General features: G+C 55.9%; 1 protein-coding gene across 1 annotated transcript in view; it reads left to right on the top strand.

Moving 5' to 3' along the window:
• Positions 1–1,444: 1,444 nt before the first annotated feature.
• MAP3K14 (mitogen-activated protein kinase kinase kinase 14) overlaps positions 1,445–14,145 on the top strand; it is a 39,550-nt gene continuing 26,849 nt past the window's right edge. Inside the window, exon 1 of the mRNA XM_056126717.1 lies at positions 1,445–1,579. The gene's annotated coding sequence lies outside the window, so the exon portion shown is untranslated. The remainder of the gene's footprint in view (positions 1,580–14,145) is intronic.

Below are 14,145 nucleotides of genomic sequence, written 5' to 3'. Positions count from 1 at the left end.
CCTCCCTTGAGCTCCATTGCTAACTTTTCTGTGGCTGGGCTCTGATGACAGTGCAATCCCCAGGGTGGCAATGCATCTTTTTGTTTTGTTTGGTTTTTGGACCACACCCAGTAATGCTCAGCGGTTACTCCTGGCTCTGCACTCAGGAATTATTCCTGATGGTACTCAAGGGACCATATGAGGTGTCCTGTACTATCTCTCCAGTCCCTATGATGCAGACTTAAAAAAAAATGCTGGATCAACCAGATAGTACAGGAGCTCAAGGTCTGTCTTGAGCTGTACATAGCAGAGCTAGGTTTAACCTCCCATATTACACAGGGTCCCCTGAGCACCAGGGCCAGGAATAAGCCCCTGATCACCGACGGTGTGATTTTTGGGGTGTGATTCCCCTGGAAAAAAATTAAAATAAGACTGGAGCCTTGTTACAAATAAAATACAGAAAGATCTCATTGTAAAAACACTGGCAAGGGGGCTGGAGCGATAGCACAGCGGGTAGGGCGTTTGCCTTGCAGGCAGCTGACCCGGGTTCGATTCCCAGCATCCCATACGGTCCCCTGAGCACCACCAGGAGTAATTCCTGAGTGCAGAGCCAGGAGTAACCCCTGAGCATCGCCGGGTGCGACCCAAACAGCAAAAAAAAAAAAAAAAAAAAAAAACCACTGGCAAATAAGACAAGCAAAAGTTAGAAAACTATCCATAGCCCTCGTCCCGTAGTTAAAAAAGCACTGTTGGCACTTCTGTAGAATTCAAACTCGAAGGTCCTTCATCTTCTCCCCCGCTCTGCAACCCGTGGGACCAGCGAGAAGACGCTTTGCGGGCTGCTCACACACGTGGCTGCTCAGCCACGACAGCAGCACGCTTCCACGGGACGTCGGTCCCCCCCGCGCAGGCCTAGGCACCCCGAGTTTCTCCAGGGCAGCACGACAACGGTCCTACTCGTCCCCGGAGACCACCCTCCGCCCCCAGGGCTGAACACCCAGCAATGCTCAATAAATAAAGTCTCCCGCATCCGAGCAGGACCCGACCCCGGGGCTACAGCGCCTTGCGGTCTCCAAGGCAACGACGTCAGACAGCACGCACGCGCACACTCGTCCTTCCTGATCAGCCCCTTCAAAAAAAAAAAAAAAAAGGTCCGGGCCGGAGCGAGCGCGCATGCGCAGTTCGTCCCCGCCCCGCCGCTGCGTCCTGTCAGCCTGTCCGGTCAGCGACCGCTTCCTCTAGACACACCATCCGGAAGTGATGCCCAATTCTGGAACTGAGTTCACCCGTTGACCAATCGCTATAGAGGGGAGAAAAAAATAACGCCCGGGCGCACCGCGTCATTGGTTAAGGCTGGAGGAGTGGGCGGGGCGGAGGGTGGAGGGCGTGGCCAGAGCAGGGAGGCGCGAAGCGAGACAAAGTTGCAGCCGCCGGGGGAGGCGTGGCTCCGGGGGCGGCCGGGCCGCGGGCGAGGGGGCGGGCCCGGGCCGGGGCGGGGCCTCGGCGGGCCCTGGGCGCCGCGACCCGCCGCCAGCCGCGGGAGAGAGCGCGCGGGCGTGGGGAGCGCGACGCTGTGGTTGGAAAGGTCGGCGCCCCGCCGGTAAGTGACGGGACCCCGGAGCGCGGGACGCGGTGGGGAGCGTCCAGGGTGGGTCGAGCGCCCGCCGGGCTGAGCTGAGGCCTTGGCGGCCCGTCTGCTGCGCGGCCGGCCGGGGCCCGGGGTTCGGGGCCGGGGTGCTCGCCGCGATCGCCGTGGACACGGCCCCGGGGTGCGCGCGAGGGCGCCCCGCTCCCACTCCCCCCGCACCCCGTGCTTCCGCGCGCAGCGGCCCCGCCGCCAGGTCGGTGCCCGGGGGTGGACGCTTCTGCACCGGCGCCCCGTCCCGCCGGCGACACCTTCGGGCCTTCTCTGGTGCGCGTGGCACACCCCGAGGCTGGGAGAAGGAGCGGAGCTGGCCCTGGGCACCGAAGGGCAGTGCTGGACACGCAGAGTCGTCCCGCCACCCACCCCCTAGCCCCCCAGGACTCATCCTGGGCTCGATACAATGTCCCCGTCTCGGAAGTTCTGCGGGGCTGCGCGCGTGTAGTGCCCAGGCACCCGCCAGAGAGGCCACCTGTCCAGCGCAGAGTCCCTGCCGCCCCGGCCTCCTGGGTGATGCATAACTTGAGAAACTGCACTGCTTCCCACTGGGATTTCATGTGTTGCCGCCAGACCCAAAGAGGGGCCCTGGGCAGTGAGGGGGGAGGAAGGCGGAGAGCAGGAAAGGCATAGAACCAAGTGCAGAGCTGGAGCCATAGTACAGCGGCTAGGGCGCTTGCCTTGCACGCGGGCGACCCGGGTTCGATTCCCGACATCCCGCGTGGTCTCCCCACATCCCCCCCAGCCTGCCAGTAGTGATTCCTGAGTGCAGAGCCAGGAGTATACTACCCCTGAGCATGGCCCCAAAACAAACAAACAAAAAGGTGGTGTAGTGGTGAACTGTGGACCGTGAATGTCAAGGACTTCAGGGCCTTAAAAGCAAGTGAAAGTGAATGATGGAGGGGGCGGGCCACTACAAAACTAGTAACTGAAGTTTGCTCCAGGGAAAAGGCTGAACCCAGAGCCAGAGAGAGCCAGAGAAATAGTACCGCAGGTAAATGCCTTTCACTTAGCTTGCACTTGGCTAACCTATGTTCAATCCCTGCACTGTACATGATCCCCTGAGCATTGCTAGTAAAGTGATAACTGAACAGCACTGGGTGTGGCCCAAAATACAAAACTTAAGAAAAGGTTGGACACCCCTCACACACACTAGAAATAGAGTCTGAATTAGGAGATAATAATTAACCACAGCCTGTATTTTTACAGTGTCTGCATGTTGGGCCCCAAGAGATAATAGTACAGCAGGTAAAGTGTTTGCCTCACCAGCCACTGACCCAGGTTCAATCCCTAACACCCATTAGACTTCCCCAAGCCCATTAGGAGTGATCCCTGAACACTGAATGAAGAGTAAACTCTGAACACCCCTAAACAAGAACAGAAAAAGTTCTGCACGGCTCTAACCTTTCATCCCTCAGAAGTCTGGGTGTAATACTGTTGGGGCAAGAGCAATGGTACAGTGGGGAGGATATTTGTCTTGCACACGGCCGACCGAGTTCGATCCCCAGCACTCCACATGGTCCCCCCCGAACCCCACCAGGAGTAATCCCTGAGTGCAGAGCCAGGATCAAGTCCTGATCATCGCCAGGTGTGGGAAAAAAAAAAAAGATTCTGTGCTAGTGTCCTATTTTATAATGGGGCTCTGAAGTTGGGATGGGGGGGAGGGAGCTCTCTCTCCCTGATGGCCCAGAGTTCAAACTGCGTAAGGAGCTGGCCTGGCCCATGGGAGTCTTCCTCGGGCTTCTGCGCTGGACCACCTCATAGGTCTTGGCTGCAGGAAGGTGTGTTTACACCTCGTGTGAGAGAGCAAGTGCTTGTCCTGCTCGGGGCACATTTGGATTTCCTCAGGACTTTTTCCTACTGGTGTGAAAGTCCATTCAGTAGTGCAAGGGGGTCAGACCTGAGCCGATCAGCCGCCTTGAGGACCTTCTACTCCTCCCTTTATTTTGAAGGGCGTGGTGAGCTTCTCAGAAAGTCTCAAAATAAAAGTAACAGTCGCTGGGTTTAATTTTAGAAAGAAGAACCCAGGTATCTGTTTCAGAGCTTCTGTGAAGTCAGACAGCAGTAGGTGGCCAAGCTCGCAGTCCTCTCTGGGCTGTTTGCAGACCGTAAGGAGCAGCTGGGAAGGGGGTTTTTGGCCCCTGGTCTTGTCTGTTAGAGCCTGTGGGAGCGGCCCCACGGCACAGACCCTGCCAAAGAGCCTTTGCTAGTCAACAGAAATGTCTGCTTGGCCCTCGTGCCTCAACAGATGGAGGTTTGGTTCCTCATTTTAGTTCTCCTGTTGAACACTGGTTTCTTTGTGATCGGCCTGGCGTGTTGGGCTGTCATCTGAGGGTGGAAGAAGCAGCTTTGCCCCTGACTGGTTGTCCAGCTCTAAACAACTATTGGTGATTTGGGGATGAGTGTGTGTGGGTGTGTGTGTGTGTGCGTGTGTGTGTGGGGAGGGGGTATTAATAGTCCATCTCTGGCTGGAATCTGGGGGAGACCTATAGAACTGAAGAAGTCAGCCGGGAGTGTTTTCATTGCTGGCCCCTTCTTCAGAGAGCTTGAGCATTTTGACCTGTGAAGTCACTTTGAATTTCCTCTTTTCTTTCCTGTTCCCGTGGCAGCGTGGCGAAGGGCTGACAGATTCGTGCGGGGCTTCTCTCTGGTTCCGAAACCATACGTCGCACTGCAGGCCTGAATCAAAAGGGGCCGCCGCATTGGTGCTTAAGGCTGCCACCATCACAGGCTTTTTTCTTTTTCCTGGCAAAAGGTTAAAATGCAACTAAAATTCTGCTTTCATGATTAATAAGTCACTACCGCAGTTGTGTCTGATGCTTCCTGTTTGCCCCATTTTAGTATTTCAGTTAAACTGGTAAACCTCGGAGCCATAGGGGCCCTTTTGGTGGCACCAGTGTGAACGTGGCAGGAAGGGGGGGGTAATGTCGTGACCCTGCATTTGGGGTGCTGTCGGGACAGGCCAGCCCCTCTGGCCTCTGCATACCTAGGGCCCCCGGGAGCAGAAGGCATGGGGTTGAGCATTGGGGGTGTTGCACTTGGGGAACTTGGCGCGGCTTGGGGGCTGGGGGATGGGTGCTGGGAAAGCGGCAGGCAGAAGCGCATGGCCGCGCGGGGGCCACTGAGACTCGAGCAGTGTTGGCCGAGGGTCTTCCCGTGTGACCTGGCCTTGGGTTTGAGTGACAGTGCAGAGAGAGTCATCGTTCCCTAGAGACTGAAAGATCCTCTTTCCTTGCTGTCCTACATCCTTTCACGCCTCACCTGCCTGGTCCAACTAAAAGATGTGCCGGCCGGTGGTCCTTTGCGGGCAGCTTTTGTGCCTTTTCACACAATTCCTCTACAGACAAGGACGCAGTCAGGAAAGTGGCGCCCCGAGAGAAAAACAGAAGGGATGAGAGCACTCAGAAATCCATGTCAGATCCAGAATTCCTTTTTTCTTTTTGATTGAGCGAGGATCCCGCCTCCCCAGCAGAGCTCAGGGACTCGGCCGCCCCTCCCAGGGATGCTCCGCTCAGCGGTGCTGGGGGCCCCAAGGCCAACCATGTGGTCTTGGCTATGGAACCCAGGAACTCAGCCTGTGAAACCCGTGTCCCAGAGCCCTTTGGGCTGACTCGGGTGCCTTGGAACTCTTGTTTCCTGGCTGCTAGTTCATTGTTTTCCTGCTAACTTCCCATGATAGGATAAGTCAGCTGTGTTTTTTTCCCCTCCGAAACATGTCCATTTTGAATGTAGTTATGCCAAGGGCGCTTCTTCCTCTGGGAGTGATTCGTGGGTATTAATAAGAGTGAGAAGTTATGGGTGTGTATTGATTCATCACAGGAATGAGAGACAAAGGGTCAAGTGATGGGTAGCATTGCCCTCTGGGTGCTCGTCCCCCTGACAGGTGCTAATGTGGAGGCAGAGATGACCAGGGGTTGCCCCGAGCAGAGATGCCCAGGGGTTGCCCTGAGCAGAGATGGTCAGGGGCTGCCCCAAGCACGGAGCCTCCGTCTCAAAGGAGGGGGCTCAGCCCTCTCGCCAGACAACAGGTCGTGTTCAGAGCTGCGACTCTCTGCCTTGGTGACCTCTGGCAGGTCACTTCTCCAAGCACCTGTGCCTTCTGGCGTGAGAAATCTTCGCTGGGTGGTTTGGAGTGGAAAAAGAGAGGTTGAAGTCGATGCTGAGCTCTAATGCCTGACCCCTGAGCGAGCGGCTGGGAGTGGCCTTGCTGAGTAATTGATGGTGGGGGGGTGGGGGTGGCGGGGAATTGCCAGTACCGCACTGCTCAGGCCTGTTTTCTGTAAGGATGTTGGGGTCAGGCCGCCTAGCCCGGGGGGGGGGGGGGGGGAGGCACCCGTCATTTTCTCAGGAGGCCCTCCAGGGCTCATAACAGCTGACTAGAGGTTTTAACTCTTGAGTTCTCCTTGTCCGATGATAAATGAGGCCCGCCTCACATCTGAATGAGTCTAAAATGCCTCCACCCAGAGACCCAGAATTGGTCCTTCTACACCAGGGGTCCCCATTGCCCTCCCAGCCCTCTGAGCTAGAGGAGAGCTGGTCTCTCTCCCTTCTGCACCTCCACCCCAGCCTCAGTGATGGAGGCAGGTCCCAGCCTTAACTCTGTAGGCGCTGAAAAGGGAAAATATTTGTAGACTAGAAGTCAACAAGGTGTCTGCCCTTTCTTGCTTGGTTCTGCCACATACGCTTCTCAGCTGAGGCAGTGTCTTTCCCTCTCATCCCCGAGTCTTCCTCAGCTTCTCCCCAGCCCCTGGGAGGGAGCCTGGATCTACACTCAGGTTCTTGCAGGTTTCCCTTTAAATCACCCCTGAGGGGGAACAAAAACAGTTTCATAATAGATTTTTAAATTCTTATTTCCCCTTCTTCGTACAAAACAAAAATATAGGCTCCCTCCCGGCTGACGGTTTCCTTTAAATAACATTTTGTTTTCTCTTGGGGAAGCTGTCTCGATGGCCTGAGAGTCATTTCTAAAGTGAACCTAGTTTTTAGAAAAAATAGATCACCGGATGTCAAGCCTCGTGTTCAGAAGAAAATGAAACCGGCAGGCCAGAGGGGCCGCCTGGCTGCTGGAGTCTGGAGGGGAGAGGCAGAATCTGCGGGCGGGTGGCTTTGTGACTGGCTGGAGGCCCCCGACGGCATTTGATCCAGGCCTTAGTCATTGGCGCGGCGGCTCTGCTTAGGTGAGAGGAGCACTTTCCCTGGAAGGTGAGTCACTGCGCAGGGGTGTGTGTGCCGGGAGAGTCAGTCCTCCGCGGGGCTGCAGAGGAAGGCTTGAGCCGACCTTGGGGAGAAACCCTCCGCCAGAGCTCTGGCTCCTTAACCACAAGGCCTCTGGAGGCAGCAGGAAGAAAGCAGACGGCTTTCCTGGAAGAGCTGGAGCCCGCCCCGCCACGGGGAGCAGGGCCAGGCCAGGGCCGGGCAGTGCCTGCACCCCGATTCCCACCTTGAGGGCGGGAAATGGCCCGCCGCCAGGGACAATCAGCAAAGAGGCAGGAGGGGCACGCTGGCTGCCGGGAGCTGGGAAATCCCTTGGCAAAGAGCAGCAAGCTACAGACTGTGCTTCGGGGTGAGAGCCCCTTGGGGGACCCTCTGTCTGCCTCGCGCCACCCAAGTGGGAGGCTCTGATGGGCGATATGATTGGAGACTTGGGAACGCACAGCCCTCCACAGTGGGAGGGCCGGCGTATGGACTCCTAAGAAGCAGCTGTTCCAGCCCCTGGGTTTCTGGTCTCAGCCTCTCTCCAGAGCTCTGCCTAGGGTGTCTGTCAAGGCAAAGAGGCGAGCGCCGTTAGTGCTGGTGGACAGGGACATCTTTCCGTTCCCCCCCCCCCCCGTGAGCTGGAAAAGAGCTCCTGTCACTTTGTCAGGTGCCTTGGAGCCGGGGTGTGCCACACACCGCTGCCCAGCCCCCCGCCCGCACTCCCCTGCCCCTCACCAGCCAGTGTTCTCTGCAGCAGGCCTGGCCCCACTGGACTTAGCAGCCACGACCATCGGCCAAAGCGAAGGTGACGGCCCCAGACCCCCGTGTTCCCGGCAGAATCACAGTGCAGGCCCCGCTCCTCACAGGGGGACAGGGGAGCAGCCCCTGGAGCAGGAACTGAACTTCACTAGCGCCTCCTCTGTTCCCCCTCCCAGACCCCGGGCCTCTCAGCCTCCCTGCAGGCTCTGCCAGACCTGGGCAGGGTGGAGCCAGAGCCGCAGCTGCTCAGAGTAAAGTCAACAGAAAGTTGTTTATCCGACATTCTCCTGTACCATCAGGTCTGTGGAACCCAAAGGAGGTCAAAGTTGATAAGAAAATACAATTCTGGGCAGGGTTGCCCGGAAGTCTCAAAGGTGGCCTGTCCCCTCGGGCACCTTCCTACCTTGCCAGGCAACATCTTGCCCACAGTGGGTGTTCAGGACTCCTGATGACTGATGGCACAAGGCACCGGATGCTCCTCCGCCTCTTTCCCTGGGAAGAGACCTTCGCCCAGCTGCTGCAGGTGGACAGAGCGCACGCCAGCGGTACCCGCCTCACCCCTCCATGAAGAGAGCAAAGCTTGATGTTACATCTGGACGGCGACTCCAGGGTGTGCAAAGATCCATCTCTTCTGAGACACCGCTCTCCTGCCAACACCACGTGTCCTTCTGCTGAGACAGTCTCCTGGTCAGTACTGGGCTACTGGGCGCCTTGAAGGAAGAGCCCAGCTTTGCCAGTTTCCCATGAGGACTCTGCCATCGACAGGAGTGTACTCCTCTAGCACCAGACGTTACTTGGATGTGGCAGGCTCCTAGAGGCCCAGCATGGCCGGGCCAGCAGTCACATGCTCAGCTCTGAGAAGCAGGACTTGTTTCTCGGGGATAAGAGGAAGAGCAGAAGGTGTATCCCACCTCCCGCCTAGCACCTCCCTGCAAATCAGCTTCCCAGTGGATACTGTTCGTGGTGGAGATGGTTCATCGTCTCAAGCATTTGCGAAGAATTGGGTCTCTTAGGAGAGCATTTTTTAAGAGAAGGTGGATGGGACTCAAGAAATAGAACAGCAGGTGAAGCACTTGGCTTCCACACAGCCGGCACGGGTTTGAGCTCCAGCCTAAATCCCACCAGGAGTGCTCCCTGAGTGCCGAATCAGAAGTCCTGAGTACCTCTGGGTATGGCCCAAAGACGAAAGGAAAAAATAAAAGGTGGCAGTGTTGAAGTGATGCAGGCTTGGAAAATGGAAATATCGTTAACAGTATTCTAAGTCGTGATGGGGGCCAGAGAGATAGGACAGCCAGCAGGACACTTGGCTTTCATGCAGTTGCCATCTCATCTGTTTCCCTGAGCACCGCCAGGAGTAATTCCCGAGCACAGAGCCAGAAGTAACACCTGAGCATCACCAGATGTGGCCCCAAAACAAAGATAGGTAAAGAATATTCTAAGTCACGATGTATCCATCAAAAACGAGAGGGGAGAGAAAGGGAATGAAGGCCAGGGACACACCTCAAAGGGAGGGAGGCCTGGCCTTGCAGGCAGAGCCCAGGAGTCCGTTTCCAGCAGCCTCATGGTCCCCTGAGCAGCAGGAACCCCAGGGAACCCTGAGCACTGCTCGAGGGACCCAGAACAAGAACGGGGATGCCATGGGTGTCTCGGTGGCTCTCGCTGGGCACGGGCAGAAGGTAGCGCCATGCCTAAGTCCATCATGCACCGCGCTGGCTCCGTCCCCTCCAGCTGGGCAGGCTTGAACTCATCTGCCAGTTCAGCCAGACCCTTGTGTACTCCCGACAGAGGGGCCATGCACCCAGGTCCTGGAGGGAGAGGCAAGACAGGTGTTGAGTGGGGAAGCACCCTTGAGTGCAGCAGGGTGGGGGAGAGCACCTGGGGCCACAGTCACCCCTGAATTCCTGGGGGAGTCCCCTTTCAGCAGGGGCTCTGAGCAGACACACCCCAGTCTTTCTTACCCGCCTGTACCCGCCCCTCCCCCCCATATACACCCACCCCTCACCCCACCGGCAACTTCCTGCAGGAGCTGGGGAGCCATGGAAGCCAGACTAGGACTTCTTAGTAAGGGGCTCGGGAGGCCCATCGGGTGAGATGATGGGAGCCCCCTCTCCTGACCTTGTCCTGACTGCGCCTGTCCTGCACCCCCTTACCCACTCCTTATCACAGCACCTGCGGCCAGGGACCCCTGACCAGCTGTCTACTCCCCCTGCTGGGACCAGCTGGCTGGAGGGCAAAGGAGCCCCCAAGGAAGAGACCTGAGATCTCTGCAAATATTCCCATGCCCCTCTTTATTTTCAGGGGCTGGGGGCGAGAGCAAGACTCTTGGTTGTGCCTGGCTGTTCACCCCCTCAGGCTGGTCACTGGGGCAGTGCCTGTAAGGAGGTCACAACCAGGGCCTGGGCTGGCAGCCTGCTGGGAGGCAGCTCTGGGCTGCTTGTTTGTTCTGCATTTCCTCAAACCAGTTCCTCAGTTTCTGCCCCAGTCACCAGGGATGCTGTGATCTCCAGCCTCCTTCCTTCCAGGGACCCCTGCTCTCTGCCCTGTCTTCCCTGAACACAGGCAGAGCCTACTGAAAGCCACGGCTGCTGTGACCAGCATGGTGACAAAGAAAGGAATGGGCAGCATGGCCTTTTTTTTTGGGGGGGTGATGCTGGCCAGTATCCAGTCCAGAAGATGAGGGGAGCTCCTTATCCCGAGCATGTCTGCTCGCATATCCCACCCTTGGGCTTGCCTCCATCCCCCATGGCAAAGCAAGCCAAGGGTTGGGCGTGGTTTCAGTTTCAGTGTCATCTAGGGAAGTTGTCTGTATGGAACGCTCTGCCCTTGCGGCCCCCACGTGCTCAGAGTCTGCAGTGATCCAGGATGCCCCAACCTATAGGAATCTGTGAGACCCAACTCCTGTTTTTCTTTTTGGTTTGGGAGCCACACCGAGTAGTGCTCAAGACTTAACTCTTGGCTCTGCACTCAGGGATCACTTCTGGCAGGGCTCAAGGGTTGCCAGGGAGCACACCCGAGTTGGCTGCATTCAAGATAAGCACCCCACCTGCTGGACTAATTCGCCATACACCCCACCCCACCCCCCCAACACACACACACACACACACACACACACACACACACATTGACTTTTATTTTTCGTTTTGGGTTTTGGGCCATACCCAGCTATGCTTGGAGATTGCTCCCCTCAGTTTTCAGCAGGGCAGGAGGTCCCAGGAGTCAAACCCAGGGCCCCACACATGCAAGGCAAGAGCTCTCATACTTTTTTTTTTTTTAGCTCTCTTACTCTTAAGCCAGGGGCCCAGCCTGGAGACCTGGATTTTTTTAGGGCATAAAACATTTAAAATCCTCTGCTTACAGCAGCAGCAGCATGAAGCACGCCTGTGGTTGGCTCCCCCACCCTGTTCTCTGTTCTGATTCTGTCTCGGTTACTGCCCATCACTCAACGCCCCCGACGTCTTTTCCTTTTGCTCTTGGCTCTCCTAGTGCAAAAGATTTCAGCTGAAATCTGGGCGTGGGTGGCCAGTACCCACAGCAGGTCCCCATCGGTCCAACTTGGAGGCTTGGCTCTTTTACTGATTTTAAAATTGCTTTTTCCAGAATTTAGGCAGGGGCTGGAGCAATAGCACAGTGGGTAGGGCATTTGCCTTGCACGCGGCCGACCCGAGTTGGAATCCCATCATCCCATATGGTCCCCTGAGCACTGCCAGGAGTGATTCCTGAGTGCAGAGCCAGGAGTAACCCCTGTGCATCACCAGGTGTGACCCCCCCCAAAAAAAAAGCAGAATTTAGGCAGAATTCAGGTTCTTGTTTCCTGGTAAGGTGATTCCCTCCCAGGTCGGTGTCTAGGTTTCTCTCTGACAGACCTGGCATTTGTGGCAGCGTCTGCATTTGGACCCCAGTTTTGAAGACTTAGATCTTTTTTGTACTTTTAACTTGGTATACAGTGTTTGGGCTTTGGACATAAAAACATCCCATCTGTTACCTTGACTTGCACTTGGGCAAATAATTTGGTCTGCTGTGTCTCAATTTCTTACTCTGTGTAATGGGACTATCCTAGGGCCTTGCTCACAGAATTACTGTGATGATTCAAGAAACAGGAGCCCCTTCTTGTACCTGCAAGGTCTGTGCTTGTTCTGCTAAATAGAGGATCTTTGTTTAACACTGACTTGGCAAGTTGTTGCCCTCCCTGTAGTTCCACTATAAGGCATTTTGGACACCCAGATGGAGCAATAATGATTTATACCTGTTGAAGTTTAGAGACACATCAGGTTGTCGTGCCCTGGGTAGAAGACGAGGCCTGACTCAGAAAGAATGAAACAGGGTAGGGGCTGGAGAGATAGTACAGTGGGGAGGGTGCTTGCCTTGACCTAGGTTCGATCCCCAGCATCTCATATGATCCCTGGGGCATCGCCAGGAATAGTCCTTGAGTGCAGAGTTAAGGAGTTCCCAAAGTTAAGCCCTGAGCATTGCCGGGTGTGGTGCCCCCTCTTTACCCTCCTCCCCTGCAAAAAAGAATAAAACAAGAGAGGAGAGGAGAGGAGAGGAGAGGAGAGGAGAGGAGAGGAGAGGAGAGGAGAGGAGAGGAGAGGAGAGGAGGAAGGTAAGAAGGAGGGAGGGAGGGAAGGACACATAGGTACATCACCTAATACATCACTGTATCACTGTCATCCCTTTGGTCGTCTGATGACTCGAGCAGGCGCCAGTAACGTCTCTATTCCTTCCAGCCCTAAGATTTTAGCAGCCTCTTCTAACTTGTCTTTTCCCAATGATTGGAGGCTCTTTCCAGGTCAGGGGAATGAGACCTATTGTCGTTACAGTATTTGGCATATTGAATACGCCACGGGGAGCTTGCCAGGCTCTGCCCGTGCGCAGGCGGGATACTCTCAGTAACTTGCTGGGCTCTCCGAGAGGAATACATAGCACCTAACACATAGCAATAATAACTCCCATTCATATTTTTATTCTCAGCGACACCCGGCTTATAATCACATGTGAGCATATAGCAACTCACATCTCCCGAGAAACAGACTGGCCCTCGCTGAGAGGTTCAGAGTTCTGGTCACGGACTGCGGCAGCTCATTCTCCAGGAGTTTGGAGCTGAGGCAGTGCCAGGGCTGGTGTATGGGCCTGGAGCACTGCCCAGGGCAGCCTCCTGGGGAGCAGCCTTTCTGACTGAGCCCTGTGCCTCCGCTCAGGAAGTCCACCCTTCGTCCCACAGCAGTGCCTCCTCAGGCCACTGTGGTGAGGACGGACAGGCCAGCAGCAGCACTCCAGCCCCGGTCAGGCCCCCTTGTCCAACAGCTGTCCTCTCCTCTGGCTCTGCCAACGTTGATCGGGCAGTACTGGGTGCCAGGCACTCTCTGGGCCATCTCAGTTCTTTCCCTTGTACTTAGCTTACCATGTGAAAGCCCGTGGTGTTGACCCGGGCTCCCTGTTTCATTGATGACAGACATCCGCACTCGCAGATTTCGTGGCCTGCCAAGGGCCACTCACCACAATGTGGAGAGACCGGGATTTGAACTCTGATCTTTTGATCCCAGTGCCGTTCTGTCATAGACGAGTGACTCGTCTTCAGTTATTAAGTGACACATGGGAATAAGTGTTCTCCAAGGACACTTCTGGTCCCAAGATCATGCCGTGATTCTTTTATAGTTTGTTGATCAGACTCCCCAGTGAGATGGCCAGGGATAGTCTCTTTCTAACACCCAGCCGCCGTGTTAGCGATCTCCCCTGCCTGCTCGCCCCTTTCGGAAACCCAGCCCCGGATTGCCAGCTTCCAGGATTTACCACCCTAATTAGTGGATACAAGCATGGCGAAGTGACTCAAGTTGATTGTTTTTTGCATTGCCCCTCAGAAGAGTGAAAACTTGGAAACGGCTTGCAAGTCCGTGCCCAGATAGGTGGGGATGTGGGGGCTCTCCTGTGCCCTGCAGCCTCGTGGGGGCCGCGCGGCTGATGCGGGGGGCCGGTGCGTGGCAGCCGGCTGAGTGAAAGGAGCAGTTGTGGAATAGGAAGAATGTATAGTCCCATGTTTATTTTTAAAAGTGTCCCAGTCCCAGGTCTGGGAGAAAGCTTAAAGGGCCAGAGCACATGATTTGCCTGCTGGAGACTCAGTTCTGGCACCACAGGGGCCCGGAGCACCGCTGAGGATGGTCCCCAAATGAGACAGTCCCAGACTCTGTGCCCATGTATGATATGGAACCAGAAAGATCCACACCAAACTTAAGTGTTTCTTTTCTTTTCTTTTCTTTTCTTTTTTTTTTTTTTTTGGGCTTTTTGGGTCATATCCTGCGATGCACAGGGGTTACTCTTGGCTCTGCACTCAGGAATTACTCCTGGCAGTGCTCAGGGGACCATATGGGATGCTGGGAATCGAACCCAGGAAGTGTTTCTTACATAGCATGGAGGAGGGAACCATGCAGGAACTTTGCTTCCTTCCTTCCCTCCCTCCGTCGCTGCCTCCTCCCTTTCTTCCTCCCTTCCTTCTCTCCTCCCTCCCTGCCCTTTCTCCCTCCTTCCCCCTCCTCTCGCTTTCTTCCCTCTCTTTCTCTTATCCTCCCTCCTTCTTTCCT

This window comes from Sorex fumeus, unplaced genomic scaffold, assembly GCF_029834395.1.
Source record: "Sorex fumeus unplaced genomic scaffold, SorFum_2.1 ptg000063l, whole genome shotgun sequence".
Lineage (NCBI taxonomy): Eukaryota > Metazoa > Chordata > Mammalia > Eulipotyphla > Soricidae > Sorex > Sorex fumeus.
The sequence above is the reverse complement of the archived record's forward strand: the minus strand, read 5'-3'. Positions and strand labels throughout refer to the sequence as shown.